The 15,984-nt window shown below is 35.6% G+C and overlaps 1 long non-coding RNA gene across 18 annotated transcripts; it reads right to left on the bottom strand.

Annotated features, from left to right (window-relative positions):
* Positions 1-8,249: 8,249 nt before the first annotated feature.
* Positions 8,250-11,106, bottom strand: LOC113297697. Of its 18 annotated transcripts, none has more exons than XR_003333608.1 (6): positions 10,748-10,966; positions 9,696-10,637; positions 9,562-9,590; positions 9,237-9,435; positions 8,755-8,815; positions 8,250-8,533 (listed from the first exon to the last, which is right to left on the bottom strand). It is a non-coding gene; the product is annotated as an uncharacterized LOC113297697 (long non-coding RNA). The 18 variants fall into 18 exon arrangements; XR_003333616.1 differs by having other exon boundaries at positions 9,237-9,785; positions 9,953-10,033; positions 10,152-10,637; XR_003333610.1 differs by having other exon boundaries at positions 9,237-10,033; positions 10,152-10,276; positions 10,398-10,637.
* Positions 11,107-15,984: the final 4,878 nt, after the last annotated feature.

The raw sequence follows: 15,984 nt of genomic DNA, 5'->3' as shown, positions 1-15,984 counted from the left end.
ACAATCACCGGTCTCAATCTTTCTTTTCACAGTATAGATCGATCAAAAAGGATTTAGGTTTTATTAACTAAAACTATCATATCATATATTCAAGATCGTCCCATGAATTGAACCATAAAAACTAACAGATTTGTGTGCTTATACATGTCGTTGGCAATGTTTTCAATATCCATTGACAACCCTGCTAATCCTATTCGTAGTAACCCAAATAGAGATAATCACAAACAATTTCATTTGGAAATATTATAGCGTCGATACAATGCTTCCTCTTTTCATTATCGAACAAATTGTTATCCTATTCCATCCTTGATTTACTGAGCACTACCATAATCATTACCATTTATCATTTTGACAATTCTTATTTCTTACAGGAACATTAGCAGTGATGGTTTTACTCTCTCGTCGGCAAAAGATATATCAAACATTGTTCTTTATACAACAGTACCTCTATATAAGAATACTTCATATAGGAATAACCTCCATATAAGAATAAACATTCTTGTTCCCGACTTGGGCCAGTTATATTTAAGAATAAACTCCATATTGAAATAAGTCATATTTTTTTCCGGTCCCGTCTTAAGGAACTTATCTCCATATAAGAATAATTGACATTATAATATAAATAATATATGTGTTATAATATGCTACAGTTTAAGATGAACAAATTCTTGTAACCATTTTGCAAGATCTATTTACTTATAAGTGGGTTTAATGCTTTCATTTGCACAATTAAATAAAAATTTATGTGTCGTGGTTGAGTTATGTGTGGGTTGTGTTATATAGCAAGCTTTATATATCCATATTTGTAAAACTAAATAAAATTTAGTTAGTAATTCTACTACCCTGGTATGTTATGATGTTTCCGATGTGTATGTATGTATTTTTCCTAGGTACATATATAACAAAAAAAAAATTTGATGTTTTCAAGGTAGACCTCAATATAAGAATATTTTTCTGTAGTTCCAAGGATATTCTTATATAGAGGTTCTACGGTATACACTTATGGTATGCATAAATATCAAACCACCATGTCCGCACATAGCTGAGAGTATAATTTTTGACTCTCCAGTTTCTTTACTATACAGAGAGCTTCCCTTACTGTGGAAGCTATTGCATAAGTCATTTCTGGAAGTTAGTATGTAACTCGTGCTGCGCACTGGGTCCAGCGTGACCAGCTGATTTGGTATGGCAGGGCTTCGCCCGCACCCGTTGTCCAGGTGCATTGAAACATCTATAAATATCATCTCTCTTGGTTAATTGATTATCGTTTAATTGATAGGAAAGTTGGATACCCTTCTCATCAGCTTTTGCACTGGTCGACTGATGGAGTTGGCTCTTTTGTCTACTGAGACACGCGACTTCTCCCCGCACACGTTTCAAGGAGGGTCTAACAATTACAATCTGATAAATTAACAATTGTAATATGGAAATTTATGGATGGTCGTGAAAAATATGATAATCTGAATATTAAATATGAGCTTAGAGTCCATCAATTTTTTCACCATTCCAATAATGTTGTATCCTAAAAGTTTTGGGAATGAGAGAAGATGTTGTTATATAACTAACCTGAGACAATCTTCCTAAAGCAAAAGCTGCCATTTCCTTGAGTTGTTGATCTGGAGATTCAAGCGTGGCAATCAGAGGTCGAAAAACACCTCTATATACAATATGAACCGGCAAAAAAATATCATTTAGACATGAAAACGGGAATGGGGTATAGCATATTAAACCCAGAGGGTTATACAGTGACAATATCACATGCAACTATATGACCACAATTATTAGAACTTCATAAATGTAGTCAGAAAGGTCGTTGCAAGATAAGAAGACCGATTTTACCTGGTGTTCTTCTTCGCCATAGGATATGCTCTCTCATTTTATCACAGCCTCTAATGCAGAAAGCTCTTGAGCATTTGTTACATTCTGCAACTGCACAAACACATAACTTTCTTCTAAATTTGCAGGCAAACTTAAAAACCAACAAATTTGTTTTTATATTAACTTGATCAAATCATAGGTAAATTACCAACAAAAATTATTTTTATATTATCAACTTGGTCAAATCATAGGTAAATTACCAACAAAAAATTGTTCTTATATATAGGTACAGTAAACATTTTTCATCTGGTTCTTAAACCTGACACTCTACAACTTTAATTCCTCGCATTTATAATTAAAGCGCTAATAAGTTGAAGATGGTAAATTGTACAAATGCAATTACAAAACCATAACAATTCCGATGCATAGTATTATCCATGACACGATGGGGCTTGTAGCACTGCCATTTATAGCTAGTTGGGTTGTAACAGTGTCATTCACAGCGAATCACCTATTCCATGCTCGTCTGGATTGTATCTGTGTCATTTGCAGCAAATCACCAATTCCCTGTTTGTAACATTCACCGCAAAGTCACCCTTTTTGTCATTTCAATTGAAAACCTTAATGTAGGTGTAAGTTGAATTGACACATTATTCAGGTTAGATAGCAAGATTGAACATGACTGCATAATAGCTACAGTTTGTTGCACTACTTGGAAGGCCAATATCCAGTTTATTTGTAAGAAAATAAAGTTAACTAATAGTTAGTAGAACATCCCCGCTACGTAGTCGTATATAACTCACACTCAGATAATAGTAAGAGCTTCTAAATTTTGTTTTGCAAAACTCCTAAACACAGTCTCTAACTGTTCCCATGAATAGATAGGCTCCCTGGAGCCATCATTGAACACAATTATGATCTTTACTATCCTATAAAATATAATTATTTTATTATTTCATTTCTCTAAATTATTGTTCATATAATTACTATTCAACACCAGCTTTCTGAACCACAAATTCTTATCAGAACCCCTGAACCTCTCATTACACCACTGAAATAACATGTGTCCCTCTGGGGTTAAATGGATATTATTCTCCCATCTTGTGAACTTTAACACATTTTATCACATCCTCTTGTACAACAAGTTCTTGAGAATTTGCATAAACACATAAATTTCCTAACTTTAGTTAAGTAATACGAGATTGTGTGAATTTCTCCCACAATATTTTAAGTAGGACTTCAAATGACAAACATGAGAGATTTTTTGGACAGTATCTATCTGTTTTCCCGATTACACCTGCTAAAAGCACAGACCTTTATCAGAAAAATCAGTAGAGTCTTAATTAACAATTGCAATTACTTATGTAGATCCCTCATTTTCTAACCTTTTTTATTTCGTAAATTTTTTCCTTTTTTTCTTCTTTTTGTAAGCTTTTTACGCCTTACTTTAATCCGACCACCACCAGCTCAAAACCCTCACTTCCCCTAACTTTAGAAACATCTCCACCACCACACCACCGAGTTTCTCCAAATAATGATATATAATACATCTCAATTTGTAACTCCTTTTATAGTATGTTTCTTCCAGATAAGTCACGATTGAACATGACTTCTAAAATTTAACCAATATATAAAATATGATAAAAGGAACGAAATAAATATTTCTTTTATCCTGTCCTCCAAATTAGGGGACAGGATTTTAAACTATATGTATATTATCGTGTAGATTATCGAGAAGCCAAATTAAAAATACAGATGCATTATTCATAAAAGCACAAAACATTTATCTAATAGTCTGAGTTCAAAATTTAATCTTGGTAATGGTGACAGTAATAAATAAAATATAAAACACAATCCACCAGAAATAGTGAGGATGGGGAAACAATCCATGAACAGATTTAACGGAATGCAAAGATATGAAGCTAATGTTAGCTTACACTCTCGGCTTACATGCATTATTCGGAAAAAGTTCATATCCACTTTTTTCAAGTAAATCTTACTTCATATTTGAGTCCATCAGCGGAGTTAATGTAGTTCCACCAATGTGAGAAGCGCACACCTCATGAACCTTACAACTCCGAAACTTACCTCATAAGTTCAACACTTGAGCAAATGTCAGTCAGTAATATAGCTTGTGATATTTTCCAATATTTGTTTCCCGGAAGCAACCTATGTACAGAAAGATCAAATCAGAAACTTGTACAAAATATTTTACTTTTGAAACCAAAAAATGATAAATGTGACATTATTTTTTTTTTGAAAAAGTAAAAATGCGGCATATTAGAAAAGTATATCTGCATAAGAAAGTGAAGGATATCTAGCTTGAACCAGCAGCAAAAGTAGACACACACAGTACGCTAACGGGATCTTTTATACTCAGAATTTAGTGGGTAACCTTTCTCCGGACAACAGATTGAGTTATGGTCCCCTTTATTTTGTATGGTTTTACCAATTATTATAGCAGAATTCTTGGCATGGTCAATGCTCAAAGTTGAAAAAGCAAATAAATAATGCTCTTATGTACTTTGCATGACTAAGAATGAAGTTTTTCTAAGAACTGTAGACATTTTGGTCAGTTAAATATTCAGAACCTGAAACATCTTGTTTTTCTTTCTTCTCACAACAACAGACACCATCAGTAAAATTCAAAAATCACAACTAATGCGGAACAACTCCAAGTTGTCCGACGATCAACGACATCTAACCATTAATTGCGTTCACTGATTCGGCCCACGTTGTATTGTACCTCCCATTTTCGATCACAATTTCTTGCATTACGACTTCACTATCACCAACCGTCTTTCTCACTATGTTGGAGACGGGCTTAAGCTTTCCGATGACAGCTACAGAAAATTTTTACAATTTATGCTATCAGTATAAACGTTTTTTTTTTCCTGCTACGTATATAATGTGATATCATTAAAAAAATGATTTATGCACCAGCCACATACCTATATAATAGGTAGTATCATTTTTCCTGCTAACAACATCACTTAAAGCCAGGAATTCAAAAACTTCTTGGGAAAATGTCGTTGGGTCATCGCTAAGCTTTTCTATCTTTGAAAAGTGGAAATTGAATTATTGTCCCTACTTCTAATGGGCCTTCAAAAATATCCCTAACAGACTTTATAACTGTCTCTGGTGGCATAATTGAAATTTTCTTTAAAAATATAATTATCATATTTCCTTATATAGCCTTTCCTTTTACTTCGTTCTTCTCAATTGTAATAGCAGAAGAAAGAAAAAGAACTCATCTCCCTCACCATCATCTTCTCAATCGCCCCCATCACCACCAAGGTTTCTATCGCCGCCACCACAACCAGCACCACCACCATTGTTACGTCCGCCGCTAATATCAAAAAATCTACCACGATTTGTGATCGATTTCAACTGATTTCAAGCCAGATCCAGAGATCGATTTGATTTTCAGTTTTCGATTTGGTGGTTTCGAGTTGAGATTCAGATTTTGAGTGGACTTTGAGTTAAAGATTCATATTCGGTGATTTTGAGCTCGAGATTTGTTGATTTCAAACCAATTAGTAGCAAGGTTTAAATCAGATCTGACGAGATGGAGATTTGATTTAGGATTTGGAATCTACTCAATTGGTTCAGATGGTTCAAATTGGTGTTAGAGCTTCAGAGCAGACAGTGGCGGTTGCTGCTATGGATTATAGATGGTGGTTTGATGGTTTTGTTGGTGGATCTGAAACTGCAGTTGGTGGAAGAATGGGTCTGTTGTGCAGATTCACAATTAGATGAATGTTAGGGAAGTGACAAATGTTGCTTTGAATGGTGTTGTAAATCTGTGTGTTGCAGTGGTGTTTGTTGTGGCTGAAATATAGCAAGCAGAAGATGATGTTAGTGGCTACTGCAATGAAGGAGATGAAGTCGTTGTTGTTTATGAAGCTACATGTGATGATCAATTGTTGTTGTTTATGTGTTTTTATGGGATCAATTGTTGTTGTTGACCGAATTTTTTATGGGATCAACTATGGTTGTTGATCCATCTATTGGATCAACTCCTGTTGTTGACCCAATTTTTTATGGGATCAACTACGGTTATTGAAAAAAATTCATCTATTGGATCAACTCCTGTTGTTGACCCAATTTTTTATGGGATCAACTACTGTTGTTGATCCTTTCAACTCCTATTATTGACGATATTTCCTTGGATAAGTATAATCATGCTTGTAGTTTAAATCATGCTTGTAGTTTAAATCATGTAAATTTCTTCCAATGTTGACCTTGTGGTGCAATGGTAGCAATGACTGACTCCATGTCAGATGATGCGTGTTCGACTCACGCCAAGTTCACTCTATTTACATGGATCAACTTTCATTGTTGATCCAATTTAGGGGATCAACAACCACTGTTTATCCCCTAAATTGAGTCAACTTCTATTGTTGATCCTTTTTTTTTTGATCAACTACCGTTGTTGATCCCCTAAATTGGATCAACTTCTACTGTTGGTTCTATTTTTATTTGGATCAACTACCGTTGTTGATACAAAAATATCTGAACCAGTGGTGGCGGCGGACTAGTGGTGGTGGCGGCGACGGACTAGTGGCCGTGAAGGACCGTTGGTTGTGTAATGGTGGTGGTGAAGGAGTGGTGGTGGAATATTAGTGGTGGTGACGGTTGGCAAGTGGTGGTTGTTGAACGGTGGTGGTGGAATGGTAGTTGAATGTTGGTGGTGGTGGTGCTAGTGGTGGTGGTGCTAGTGGGAGAGGAAAAAATTTGTTCCATTTTCGAAATAAAGAAAAATATTATATAGGTGAGGGTATTAAGGTAATCTAATTTTAAATGGATAAGATCATTAAAAAGTAGGGACATATTTATTATTGTATAAGGACATATAAATAATGTACCCCTTTGAAAACCTGTTCAGTCACATAACATGCCAAAAGATTCAGAAGATCCTGGCATCCATTCCCTAACAGACGGACCATCAAAAATAACAATCCATCAAAAATGAAATTGCAAGCTACATGGCGGAATTGCAATCCATTCCCTAACAGGAAGTCATTTATAAGATGGAATGTTTTGGATGGGCGATAGCGGAAAAGTTATGCCTATATCACCCAGTGCAAGACTTTCTTATCTCCATATAACCTAATGGGATTCTTATTGGGCCAAAGTTTATAAGATGAGAGAATACCATAATTAGATGGTAAGCAGCAGTTTAGTCATCTCAGCATGATGGCAGTCTCCAGATACCCCTAAATTCTTGTCACTTGTCAGCTAAATGGAAACTCAAATCACGAAATCGTCTGCACTCCACTACTTCATTAAGCCTCCAATAATACAAAATCATTTCCCTAATTAACACAAATCAAATAGTAAAATAATGAAATTTATCAGACACATGCTGCTCTTTTATACCCTCTAGACCCTGCACAAAAACACCAACAAAGGTGATGCTCAGCTTTTAGGCATACAACAAAGCTTTGAAATTCAAATTCATGCCTCCTTTATCATAACGAACGAACATGTTTGAGTAATTGGGCATCAATTTCAATATAAGTATGCGTCAAATATTCATGTTAGGTAACGAACATGTACGTAGAGTTTCAGTTTCCAGATATCTGCGAAGAGAACCACAACCAAGGACAACTTTAATCAATGGTTTACCTACAGATATTAAATGATAAATACTTACACCACGTGTCAGCTCCCTTGTATTTTCCATCGTGTGAGCATCACAGTGTTTGGTAACTCGAACTATATTACCCACATTCACCCAAAGAATTCCAAAGCCTAATTGAAATCTCCCTCCAAGCTGGAGCAGTCCGATAATTATCTATTAAGCATGCAACTGACAATACTACATCTTTGGTATGACCAAAAAATCTTCTTGTAGTAAATGTTGAGATCCCAGAGAGGAAGCTCACCATCCCACAAGGGCTTCCGAACCAACTTGAAGTATTCTTTCTAGCTGCAAATGTCCACACCAACATGTCCTTAACCAATAAGAAGTATTTTAAAAAAACCATCCAAATATTATGCAAGCAACCCACGAAATTCACAATAGTAAGGTAGACCTTGAGCTAGAATTAACTAATCTATCTGCTTATAGTCTTCAATATTCACTGGTTTGCATGTCTTTTCAAGGCAATTATGAATCATCCTCAGAATTACCTTGAGATTAGGAGAGTTTTTTTTGAGCTAAAACACAACAATACCTGAGATAGATATACGGCGCCAGTGTTGCACTGCATTTCGCAGATCTAATATTAATATAGGATGCAGGTAAGATTTTCGCCTAATCAAATAAATGTGCCATCTGTGGGAGTCAAAACAGTTGTCTTTTTCCAAGATTTCTAGATGTAAGGAGATGTTCACCTATTTACTCACCCTAAAAATACCAAAACCACCAGTTATCATAAGGCTTCTACTTTTTCCAAGATTTTCTCCTCGTACTTCTGTTTCACTTTCCAGTTTTGGTTAACTTTCATTTTGTTAACATGTATAATTTATTCCGTACATAAGTATAAATAAGACTAATCAAGCTATATAAACATTTCATCAAATTCTAAAATTAATACAAATGACAACCAACATCCAGAATAAGCAGAGAAGCGGTGATAAAAATATCAAGTGATGCCAATAATATCAATAAGCAGTCGCAAGCTACTACTGAAGTGAAGGTGCAATCCTCAACTTTTATTACTTGACCTCTTTTTTCCACCACCGCTGCCGCCAACACTGCAGCCACCTGATTATATGAATAACATTTAGCTTAAAATTAGAAACCTTTGCTGCTTACAAATTATTTAGCACAAATAATTCTTAACCCAAATTATTCAATTGTAGAAGAATAATGTAGAGCCAAAGGCATTCAGAATTTTTACTAATCCTTTACTATTTAACGGGCCATAAGAAAATTAGCGAAAAATTAGTACATATATCGCAAAAGTGATTCAAAAATATGCATACCTTATTAAGGAAACCTTAGTCCGTACTGATCACGTCCATCTCCATAACATATGTATATATCCTTCAAGGCATTCAAAGTAAAATTCACATTTAAACCTTAAGTCAAAATCCATAACCAAAAAGGAAAGAACCTATAGTTAAAATATAAAGACAAACGCCAACAATTTTCAATGAAAAACAAAATCGAGAAGATAACAATTCATAAATTATATTGAATGTCATAAGAATTGTAGACAGTCAATTAGACAATAGAAATGCCAGTACAGTGGAGGTTTAACTACTTAAGTGTAACAACGCAGCGCAAACAGAGAACATAGAGTAGAAATAAAGGACATGGTATGCAAGATTCACATAAAAGCCAAATGATGAAATCAGTACCACTAATACAGCACAATTCCAAGAGGATGTGAAAGATGACGAAAAACAAAAATGCAAATAGCTTAACGGAACCCTTCTCCACCCATCAATCCAAAAACACTTACCCTTCAAAACACAATGGGAGACCCAACAATTCGGGAAGATATGATCTGTAATCTTTTCTATGAATACCCGTTTGCGCAAAATTTTGTTCTCCTTCACGTCCATTTCTTCCAAAGAAACAAAATCGAAGCAGATATTCACAAAAAGAAATTCAAATTTCCTCCCAATATCACACCCATAATCTTGACTGATCGGGTTATCCTAGAAAGATAGAAAAGTTCAACTCAGTGAAAGCACTCAGTTGTACAAAAACCAACGGCACCAAAACAAAGCTCGAAGCATCCATGGATGGTATCAAAATTGAATCTATGAAATTCGTATTCTTACCCTAACAAACTTGTTTCGCACAATCCATGCTAATCAAAATCCAAAACAGAAAATTCCAATCAGAATCAACTACTATCCCAGGTGTGATGGGAATTTCATTCCCACTTCCCAGGGAGTAATAAGTAATAGATTACCTAGAGGATTTCTTCTGCGCTTCAAGGTTTGTTAAACCATTTCAGGGTTTGTTCTACAATTTTAATTGCTTTATCAAGCCAGCCCCGAACCTAAGATATTGCAGTTGATGCATTTGCACAACAAATGGATAACATATTTTTTAGTGGTAAAGGACTTCCTCACTTCATTAGTCTGCGAACTAAAAAATTTCAAGCACTTACTAAAATCAAAATCATAACAAAGTTCACTCATATTTGGTAACTCAAAGAATTTGTACCTTTCAATTTCCAATTCCTACTTCAAATATAGGTCGCTACAGTTCTAAAAGAAGATGTACAACAAACTCCTCTCGTGTAAGCTGTTTAACAGAGAAGTCAGAATAACCATCGATTACAGTACACTATACACCAAATAAAACTAAACAAAGAAAATTCAAACCCAGAAAGGAGTTAGAAAGCAATAGAGTGGAAACAAACCAACTACAATCAATACACTTTGGAGGTCTTTTAGTGTAAGATTTAAGAGCCCAACGTCAATGCCATCACAGCACTGGACCTTTATCCAAAATTGTGAGAACACAAAAGAGATACAAATCTATGTCCTGAAATTAAAAAGAGAAACAAAGAATGAACAATCCTTATAGTTATACCTGTTGATGGAATAATTTAAAAATAAAAAACCAAAATATCAAAAATCCAACAAAACAGAGAAAACTAACAAACCCACAATCCGATTATCCTTGATTGCAAAACCTCATTCCACAAAACAACCCCAAGAACAACTAAATAACTGAAAATCAAGAAACAAAATCCAAACAAAACAGGGACCAGAGTACATGAAGAAAGAGTATATAGAAATCACATAAATTTGATAAAATAAGAAAAATGACAGATAATTACCGCATACCACGATCATCTTTACCCATCATATCCTCCACTGCAGCCACAAATCAAGAACTTGATCTAAATCAAGAAGGACACAAAACAGATATTAATCAATGTCTCAAAATCAAAAAGAACACAAATTAATCAGACATGAATTAAATGAATAACACCAACGATAAAGAAAATACCCGATTTTACTTTCCACCAGAGAAGACATCAGAAACCAGTAATATGAACATCAGTAATAAGAAAAAGCGCTGCCGTTGATGAAAGAAAAAATTAGGGCTCTAGAGTGAGAAAGAAAAAAATATTAAAAGAAAGATTTCACCAAGGTTACCGGAGAACCGAAACAAATCTTGGACTGCCAAATTTAGCTAAATCTCTCACCAAAAATACTATGTGTTCTAAAATACGTACATACCGTAAATCTCTCACCAAAAGTACTAAGTATTGGGTATTATTATTGATACCTAAAATACGTACATACCGTAATTAGTGCTAAAATTGTAGTACTTTATCATATTGTATCGCCTAAGAACAGAATATCTTTAAGATTCGAATATTTTTTCTGGCAGTTACCAGATTTTTTGCGAAAATATATGGAACAGGAATATCTATTTTTAGTTTAAAAAATATCTAAAAGTTATTTCGTTTTTCTTTTTTAATACTTCACGGCCCTAAAATATCATGCCCTTTATTATTGATTTCATTATTCGATTCGAATTTTATTAATATCATGTAGACGTGGTGTAATAATTCTTAACAAATTTCAGCCAATCAGAATCAAGGATTTCGTCTACCTACCAATATAAAAGAGGGTGGACACAACCACTAAATTTGGAGCATCGGATCGAATTTATTTAATTATAAATTGACGGCCACAAAATGTAAGGGACTAACTTGTTTTTCAACCAATCAAGAGCAAGGGTTTTGTTCACCGACCAATAAGAGGGGAGGTAAGCGTAACTCTCGACGTGGTGTGAGAGATGTGATTGGATGTTTAGGTTGTTGACAACTAATCGTAGTATATTAGTTCAACTAGTTTTATTAGGTAATCATATAATGTCCTTGTCGTGCGTAACCAACGTACACTCACAAGTGATGTAAAATAAACCCTGCAAGATTGTCACCTTTAAAGAACCTAAAATGAACATTACACATCGAAAACTACATTTTTTTTAGCTTTTCTTCACCGATTCAGTTATATACTTATATTTCCAAGATTAACCCTTGAATACAACCGCATTTGCATATTTACTCATAGGATTCTTTCAAATTTAAAACCATCGTTTGCATTTTTGGTGCTTGGAACCTGAATATTAACTGCATTTCCCAACCTTCTCAGTTGGTTCTCGTGATTCAAGTGTTAGAAAAAACGGGTTTTGAAAAAAGCATGGACCTTGACTTGATCCCTAGACCTAATGCCCACTAGTTCCATATAGACTGAAATTTTAAGAGTTTTAGACTTAAATATTATGGGTTTTGCCTAAAGGGCATGGCTCTTTGGGTCTACACACTTTTGTGTGAGGGGGAAGACTTAGACTATGGCAAGGTTGCCGTTCCCATACGTGCGGTGCTTCGCACCGAAGCACGCACGCCGTCGGTTCGGTTCGCAGACCTATCTTTTTACTGAAATTTTCATTCGTGCTTTCCACACATGTAGAAGAATCTCTTAGCCTTTGTTTGTACGTGTTTTGTCACACGCATGAAGAATCTCACTTTGTTTTTGTCTGACATGCGTGCTTTGACTGACAAAAGAAAAAGTCTTACCTCTGCTTTTCTTTTCAGCTTTTGTCAGAAGTCAGAAAATGTTTTGACTGTTGCTTTTCAGCTTTTGTCAGAAGTCATAAAATGTTTTTGACTGTTGCTTTTCTTTTCATCTTTAGTCAGAAGTCAGAAAATGTTTTTATACGCGTGGGAATCTTTCTTTGTTAGTAACGGGTCATTTTTTGGTTGACTATAAAAGGAGTTGTTCAGCTCAGTTTAAATATAGAACACACACCAGAAAAGAAATAGCTTCTTCCTCTCTTGTTCTTCCCTGCTACTCATTTAGTTTCTCTGTAACTATTTCATTTTCTTCATAAATCTCTGCCAAGCTCTTAGAGTGCTCTCTGTGTACGCTACATTGAGGGGTACTATCAGTAGTTGTATCCTTTAGGTCAGCGTATCTCATACGTGCCTCTACTAGTTCCTGCTACCATTTTCAGTGCATCTCCAGGAACTTCAATCAAGCGTCGGTTTGAGCTAAGTATTTTCTTCTCAATTTATTACGATTGTTGTTACTGTCTCCAACATCAAGAGCGTCAGTACCATACTTAAGTAACATTTTCAGATCTTGACACCTGACCATCAACCCCATTTTGAGCTATCTTATTTGGTTTCGAATTTAAGATGTCACCGCCTTACATTGCCGAGCTTGGAAGCTGAAATGCTAGAGTACTCCAACTTTCTCAATGTGCTTTTGTGGCCAAAACAATCAGTACCATAATTTTCGCATTTATCACCTGAACATCAACCGCATCCTCAACTTTCACCATTATTTTTTCTGATGCGATATTTTCGCTAAATTAGGATTTTTCAGTATGGCAGTTATGTACTGCTGCTCTGTACTATCAAAAACAAAAAACAAAAAAAAATTATATATGATCATACTAGAGAAAAAGAGAACGGGTGATTGGGGGATAAAAAAAACAAATAGGGATATAGGAAAAGGACAAAAACGGGATCCAAATATCAAATAAGGGTCACCCCTTATCTAAGTATTTTAGGTAATTCCTAATCTACCCCTCACTAATCAGGATTAGTGATTAATAATAATTAATAAAATCTTAAGATTTTTGATAAATGATTAGTGTGTGTTATTATTTGTGTTTGGGTGAGTGAGGTGAGAGTAGAATGAGGGAAAGAAAATTTGAGAGGGAATTGTAAAAATGGAGGATGATTGTGAGGAGAGAATTGCTGCTAAAAGGTTGAAAATTTGATTTTTTTTTTCTTTGAATCCACCATTTTTGCAGCCGAAAAAGCTCGGTGCCGGCATGGACGTGGTATGAATACCATGCCGGAAGCATCCATACCGACATGATATTCATACCACATCCATGCCGGTACCGAGCTTATCCCCCATTTTGAAATTCAAGCCCGGTATGCAGGGGGTCTGGGGGGCGTAGCCTAGGGGTGTAAATTGGGCCGGGCCGGGCAGCCCGACCTATTTATTAAATGCGACGGTATAGGGCGGGCCGGAACATCTCTTATCCATGAAATTAAAAGGGTCGGGCGGGCAGAGTTATTTATCTACAGTTAGTACCCATGGCCTACGCAAGCCTGTGTTTGTAATTTGGGCTCGGGCGGGTAGGGCCGGGAGGGCCTTGAATATTACAAAAAAAATATATATATTATACATATATATTATTAAAAATAAAAAGAAAGTAGTAATAATACACAAGTTTTACTTAAAATTAATAATCAAATACGAGAATTGAGATGGGAATAAGATAAACCAAACTTCCTATAATTTTTCCTGAATTGAATCATCAGAAAAGGAAACTGCCTTAGATTTTGCTCAATATTTTCTCTATATGGTTAACAAAATTAGACTCCAATGGAATAAAAGTTAAGAAATACATATGAAAACTATGAGGGTTGAATGTATTAAGTATATGTACCAAGTATATTTTAGGATAAAACAAATGAGAACAGTCACTTAGGCTAGGTAAATGGATAACACTGGCGGGCTAACATGGCGGGTAGCATTGACGGGATAATAGGGAGGGTATTGGGCCGGGCAAGAAAATTTGAATTGTGGCCTTTGCCCGCCCTCTTATTTAAATGGGCTAGGTCGGGCCAGCCCGTAAAGGGCCACGGTCACCCATGGGCTGTCATGGGACAGGGCGGACGGTACTGGGCCTCGGGATGCCGGGCAAAATTTACACCCCTAGCGTAGCCCCTCCCGGCTGTTTTGAAAAAAAAATCTGGTTTTAATCAGTCTTCCGGCACAGTTAGTTAATTCTCGAGAATGCCGGTACTGCTACCGGCATAGTATTTTGCTTACATTTCTCTGCCGGCACATGATGTAAAGTATCCGGGAAACTTCAATTTTTTTTCACTTGACTACCGGCATTGATAGATTTGTATCGATCATGTTGGCACTTAGTTACGCCATTGAATGTTAGTTACCAAGCATGCCGGCACCATTTTCCGGCATGGTCTTCACCAATTCCGGCATGGTCTTCATCACTTTCGGCGATGTAAAACAAATTATTTCTGACATGGTCTTCATCACTACCGGCATGGTCTTCATCACTTCCGGCATGGTCTTCATTTATACCGGCATGGTCTTCATCTCTTCCGGCATGGTCTTCATTACTACCACCATGGTATTCATCACTACCGGCATGGTCTTCATCACTTCCGGCATGATCTTCATCGCTTGCGAATGTAAAAAAAAAAATTATTTTCAAAGCAGAGAAGGAGAAGAGAATTTGAAAGGGAGTGGGGAAAATTTTGAATTTGAAAGGGAGTGGGGAGTAACAAAGCCCCTAACCCTAAAAGAGATTAATAAGAGGTGAAGATAGAAATGGGGGATATGATTTTATTTTTTGATTTTAAATTTTTTGATTTTTATTTTGAGGGAAGGGTATTTTAGTATTTTTGTACCCCAAAAACACCCCTAGCAGATCCATTTGGTTTGGGGAACAATTGTTTTTTTATCCCCAATCGCGCGTTCAAAATAAACTAGGTATTTTCAGTACAATAAATATACATTGATGATTCATAATTTACTGCACTTTTCAAACCGAACAAAACAAATACTAGTATAAGAGCATCTTGTTTGTCATAATATATAGCTTTTAACATCTTCTAACTTTTCGCAGTAACTTTCTGCATACTTAGTGATCCTGAACATTAAGAATACTTGTCCATACAAGGATTCGCCTATCTTTTCCAACAGCGTATTGATCGCTGTCGTAGGCGTCAAAAATAATTACACTTTCTTACTACTCAAAATATATAATATAGCAAGGGAAAGAAAGGATCGTTCCCAGAGAGAGGACTAGGTTGTCAATATGTTCTGGTATCTTAAGCAAACAAAATGGGGAATATTATGATTTTGATATACTAAAATAAAATAAAATCAAAACAAAGAAATAAAGCACACAACTCAAATATGTGAAAGTATTGGTCAAGGATATCGTTTTCATCCACAAACATGCTTTTCAACAATAACTAGAATTGATATTTAATCTCAACTTTATTAAAAGTCCTAAGATATCTTGATCGCAAGTATATCTCGCACAGCAGGTCCTTGTTCTTCTATGACTTGGCTCATTCACAGGCAATTTCAGCTGCAGAACTAATTCTAACACAACCAGCACCTCAGCTCCAGTAGCATCGCATCTTCTTGCAAAACCATTTGAATCCATTACCA

The sequence above is a fragment of the Papaver somniferum genome, chromosome 7, assembly GCF_003573695.1.
Source record: "Papaver somniferum cultivar HN1 chromosome 7, ASM357369v1, whole genome shotgun sequence".
Taxonomy (NCBI): domain Eukaryota; kingdom Viridiplantae; phylum Streptophyta; class Magnoliopsida; order Ranunculales; family Papaveraceae; genus Papaver; species Papaver somniferum.
The sequence above is the reverse complement of the archived record's forward strand: the minus strand, read 5'-3'. Positions and strand labels throughout refer to the sequence as shown.